Source organism: Euleptes europaea, chromosome 12, assembly GCF_029931775.1.
Source record: "Euleptes europaea isolate rEulEur1 chromosome 12, rEulEur1.hap1, whole genome shotgun sequence".
NCBI lineage: Eukaryota > Metazoa > Chordata > Lepidosauria > Squamata > Sphaerodactylidae > Euleptes > Euleptes europaea.
This window is the reverse complement of record NC_079323.1, coordinates 42,663,345-42,669,344: the sequence shown is the minus strand read 5'-3', so window position 1 is coordinate 42,669,344 and position 6,000 is coordinate 42,663,345.

Below are 6,000 nucleotides of genomic sequence, written 5' to 3'. Positions count from 1 at the left end.
ACGTTTTCAAATTCTTAATACATCGGTGGGAATATAAGTGCGGTAAACCCCCCCCCCCCCCCGAGATTTCAGTTTCAAAGCTTACCTATTGCTTTTCTTCAGCAGTTTCCAACAGAAACTCCAAGGACCAGTCTACACATTTTGTTCAGGGAAACTCTTTCTCCAATTGCATGGTGGTGAATTGGTTATCAGTTAAGTTACTGTTGTATTTGGGCTGATCAACGGTATGTCTAAGACATTTTGTCACAAAGACAGAAGGTCAGTATAGTGCCCCTCCACCTATAGTAATATAAAGTTTATAAAATATACTTTTTGTTAAAATTTACTATACTTGTCTCAGCTATAGGCCATGGCAAATTAAAAATTAAATAGCTGACATATGCCACCCTTGAAAGTGTCCTCACATCCACCAGCTAAAGAGGCTCCCTTGCTCTGGTATATAGTCGTCTGTGTGGTGATGCTGAATCTGGCCCTAACCATTCCACCCCAAAAAGTTTTGCGTGGTAGCAAACCATCTGAGATTTCCTGATGACACTTCTGAAAGCTGCTGTACCAGAAACATCAGGGATGGTGTAGGAAAAAGCAGGTCCCATATGAAGTTGTCATGTGACTTAACCCTGATCTAGCATCATATCATATCATCATCTATATAGTAATAGCCAAATTGGCCTAATCTGAGGATTTTTTCTGGGCCTTCACATCTCTGGTGGTGCCTATGTTGACTCTGAGCTGTTTCTGCACAGAGATGGGTTAGCATGAACTGGCCTTTACATGCCCAAAATGCAGTTGTGAGAATTGAGACCTTTACCACTTGCTTCTTTTTCAACCTGGCTCCTTCTATGCAGTCTAGTTTCCCTATGTGCAAATGTGGAGGAATTCATCAATGTGAACCAGGACTCCATCTGAGCACAGGACAAAGGCAGTCCTCAACTGATAATGTGAGACATTCGTGTTCCTAAGCCTCACAGCAACTTCTGACTAACAAAATTTCTGGCAGGTTACTTTTTAAGGTGCTACTGGACTCTTGCTCTTTTCTATGGCTACGGACAGACTAACATGGCTACCCATCGTGAGCAACTTCTGAGATATTCTGAGGTGTGAGTCTGAGCTCAGTGTAAACACTAAAATTAATTCCTGTTCTCGAAGTGTGACAGCAGCCTCTTCAAATAAGCCCAAAGGGAAAATGGCACATTCTGATGTGTGGGAGCTGACTGATACAGAACTGTGGGGGGAAATGCTAGCAGGCATTGGGAAATCACGCTCAAGTTAACAACAACACTTGACTATTCCAGTGTAAACTGTTGCACTGAAAACTAGTTCCTGGACTGTACCCTTGCAAATACTGGCTTGAATTAAGCCCCAGGATCAGAACTTTTTAAGTGTGCAGAAACGGTGAGCCATGATTATCAGCAGTGGAAACTTTAGAACAGAAAGGTATCACAATGGCCTTTTAGAACAACGTGAGGATGCACCATAAAGAAATCCTGCACGATATACAGATCCAGCAACATTAATAGAGATGCTGTGTTTGATGGCAAAGCAGCTTCAAGGGTTGCAGAAACACAGATGAGCAGACCTTGTACACGTACTCAGTGGGCTATGATCTGTCTTACACACACAGCAGGTGACTATTCTGCATGTGGTAGTTGTAGACGTAAGGTGATTCCATTGAGAAATATTTGGGGAAACGCTACAAGACCGAGATCCCTTTCAGCAGTCGCACATACATAAGGCTTCTCCTTAATGTGCAATAATCAAGAGATAACCTGCATGCATCAATTCGCCCTGTCATTAACCTGATTTTAGCTGCTGCTATTCGTTGCCACTACTATGGCGCACCCAGAAGCAATTTCTTTGTTTTAGACAGTTAATGGAACCCCACAAACCAGCTTCTTCCCTCACTGCTGCTTTGAAATTCTACTTGTTTGAAGGCACTATCCACAGATCACAGTTTCCATTTCACAAGGTCGATTAGTTTCAGAAAAGCTTTGTATGGAATTAAAAAATAATAATGCCTCATATCAGGACTCCACTTTTCCATATTTCTGTGTGTCTGAAATGGCAGTGGAGACTCACAGAGTGATAAAATACAGGAAGCCATCAGCTGTTGAAATTCAGATCGAGAAGTATAAACCGGCTCATAAAGTACAAAACCCTACTGAAATAAAGGCAGGACTTGCCACTGTGGACTCAATTGTTCATCATAGCTCAGCGGATCTTATTCAGCTCACAGTATGGATGAGTTTCATTCAAAAAGAATGATTCAGATACTACCAGAAGATTAAAGAGCCAGAAGTTTATGAGGGAGGGGGGAGAGACACCCTTGTGTTCATCTTCATTTTTCTCAACTTTGGGATTTCACTTGGTCACATTTTCAAGCACATTCTTGCTCTCTTTCACACACACAAAGCTACTTTCTATTGAGCCAAACCACGGGTTTATCAAGATAATTGGCAACAGCTCTGTAGGGTCTTTCATATCCCCAGCTATCTGATCCTTTTAACTGGCGATGTTGGGGACTAAACCTGGGAGCTTCTGCATGCAAAGCAAATGCTCTCCCACTCAGCCAGAGCACCAGCCCCCATGCTCCACACATTTACATGCATTAGGGACTCACAGAAGCCGAGAGGCATTGAAGGATGAAACACTGAAAGCATCGATTCCCTCAAAGTAGCAAGGTGCACAAAGTCAAATAATTAACCCCCACCTGCCTCTAAAATTCCTATATGCAAGGAGCACCCATGTCTCATACTGCAGAATGAAAGTCAAAGAAAAGGGCCAGCTTCTAAGGCCGTGTTGGCGAACCTATGGCACGAGTGCCACTTCCGGCACTCGTAGCCCTCTCTGCCGGCACGCGCAGTTCCTCCAAGCCGCTGGCCTTTCCAGCTCTGCCCCGCCCTGGGTGATCTCCAACCAATAGAGATCAGTTCCCCTGGAAAAAATTTCCACTTTGGCAATTGGACTCTATGGCACTGAAGTCCTTTCCCAAACCCCGCCCTCCTCAGGCACCACCCCAAAAACCTCCCACTCATGGCGAAGAGGAACTTGGCAACCCTAGCCTTTCCCTCTGGGCCCCCTCTGGGGGTGGTATTCAGGTTAAATTGCCGCATTGGCACTCGGCGATAAATATGTGGGTTTTCGGTTGCAGTTTGGGCACTCGGTCTCTAAAAGGTTCGCCATCACTGTTCTAAGGTCATCTGTTGAGTACAAGGATAGCCTGTGACTACTTTCCCTACAAGACAAAGGCCAGTCTCTATCAGAGGCTTCAAGCTATTCCATATGGGGCCAGAGGCCATTCTACTCATCATTAAGGTGGGTATTCTTCAACCTGCGTGGCCAAACTTTAGGAGTAACGCACACACAACTTTCTATTGTTGCCAGACCTATTGGGGGGCATACAATATCCCTCTACCCAAGAGCTCTTCCCAAGGAGGGGAATGGCTGTAGGGAAGACAATATATGCAGTATAGCTTTCGCAAGCATAGGGCTCATACACTGCAGTAATTAACACAGCTTTGCAGTGTCACCAACAAGACTAAGAGAGGATGCAAGTTGTCAACGCAGTTTCTGAAAAAAATTGTCAAGACCACACAGGCTGAACTTATCTGTATGGAAGATGTCCATTCTTGAGCCGTTTTCCCCCACTTACAAACCAGCAGGAGATGACAAATCACGCACACCACCCCTGGTTTTCTACACCTGCCTGTTTAAGTGTTAACCCTAAGAAATGCGGATCTTAAAAAGCAATTATCACCTTGTCTTTGGTCTGGAAATTACTCGAGGCGCCCGTCAAATGCTTCCCTTGCAAAAACATTTTCATCTTAATGGCCCATCTGCACCTTTGAAGTGAAATTCTGCAAGTTTAGACTCTCATTTTATAAAGGAACAACAGCTGGACATTATTTTTTTTAGCATATTAAGTTAAATTAAGCTTCAAAGGCAGTACCGCCCCATATCCACCTGGCTGTGGAAAGCCTGGTTAACATCGGCTAGTCCTCAATTAGCCTTAAATTACTTTGACTCCTTGGAACTGATTAGGCAAGCACCCCAGAAACTAAACCTTCCCTTCCCTTCAGAAAAGGAAGCTTCTGCCTATGAAAAAGTGATGGATTTATTCCATGTTGGAAGATTTTTGTCAGCCATAAAACTATGGAGTCAGTTTATACTAACAACCACAACAATACCTATATAGCTCTAAGGGGCAATGGTATTTGAGATTTTCCCAGCCTTGGCAAAATCCTAGGTACTAATGACAGTTCTTAGGGCACTTAGTTAACCAGGTACACAGTTCTCCCTTCCCCAAGTCATGAACATGAAGCTGCCTTATACTGAATCAGACCCTTGGCCCATCAAAGTCAGCATTGTCTACTCAGACTGGCAGCGACTCTCCAGGGTCTCAGACAGAGGTCTCTCACATCACCTACTTGCCTAGTCCCTTTAACTGGAGATGCTGGGGATTGAACCTGGGACCTTCTGTATGCCAAGCAGATGCTCTACCACTGAGCCACACCCCCTCCCCTGAGTATGATATTACCTATGCCTTCTGAAATAGCTCAGTTCTAAGATCCAGAGGAGAAAGGAAAACAGGGCTCCAACAAGCAACATGCCAGCAAACCAAAAAAGGGGGGGAAATGATGCTAGGTGACAACTTTATTATTATACCAAGGCCCCCCGATGCGTTTCACTGTAAAAGCTATTACCACAATAGAACTTAATTATTGTGGAAAGGTTTAGTACAAAGCGAGCGCTCTGATACCCCTGACAAAGCTTTTACGGCAAAATGTGTAGGAATCATAATAAGGTTGTCACTTAGCATCTTTTTTCCTTCTTTGGTTCACCAGCGCTAAGATCATCAGGTGATCAGGGGTGATGGAAGGCTGGGCTCTTTAAATAACTGTGTAGCGGGGTGTAGTGGTTAAGAGGGGCCAATTCTAATCTGGTGCACTGGGTTTGTTTCACCACTCCTCCACCTAAAGCTTGCTTGGTGACCTTGGGCTAGTCACAGTTCTCTCCTAACTCTCTCAGCCCCGCCTACCTCACAAGGTGCCTGTTGTGGGAAGAAGAAGGGAGGGCAATTGTAAGCCACTTTGAGACTCCTTAAAGCTAGAGAAAAAGCGGGGTACAAAAACCAACTCCTCTTCTTCAAAGAGGGGATTTCTGCCAGGTCATCCAGAAGTGAGAAAACCTGCACTTAGCCAAGTTCCCTTTTCTATATGACTTTTACAAGTTCAAGAGTCCTGCCCTCCAATGTACCCAGTCACCAGAAAACAGAGGATACTGACATTGGGGCAGTAGTGAAGTATATGTGCGGAGTCTTTTGACTTAAAGAATCAGGACTACTAAGCATGTCCTCCTTCATTCTTGCATACAGACAATGCAAAGTCCTAGGAGCCAGGGACCTATGCCATGATCAGAGTACTAGAATATATGCTCAGCAAACTATTGCTTATCTAATCAGCTCCAGTATCAAACAGCCATAGAACTAGTCCAGTTGCACCCAATGACAGCTAAGCCAAAACATCAGAAATTAAAAGCTGCAGTTCATACACCATCTATAGTTCAAAATAATGGCCACACAAAATGATTTATAAAAAGACAATTTATTTTCAATGTAAAAAACACATTACACTTCATTGTAATTGTCCCAATTCCTACATTCCAGAGCCGTGCTGAACACATTTCTTTAAACGCTTCCAGAATTGTGCCTAAAACCCCTCTTTGAAAAATACTTCCCCATCCTTTACGCAAGTTCTCTTTGAAAACTTCCCCGATTCATGTCCCCAAGTTCCCTGAATTCCCAGCTGTGAGATGGGACCATGGAAAGAGACACACCAGGATCAATGGAAGCCCTTAGAATACTTGACTGTTCATTCCATCATTGCAACTCTGACCATATTGCTGACCACGTAACTGAATCCCATATAACTTTCTCTCCGAAGACACACCAGAGGAAGTTAAGACAAAACAGAGAAAAAAAATTATCCGAAGATAGAAGTTCTA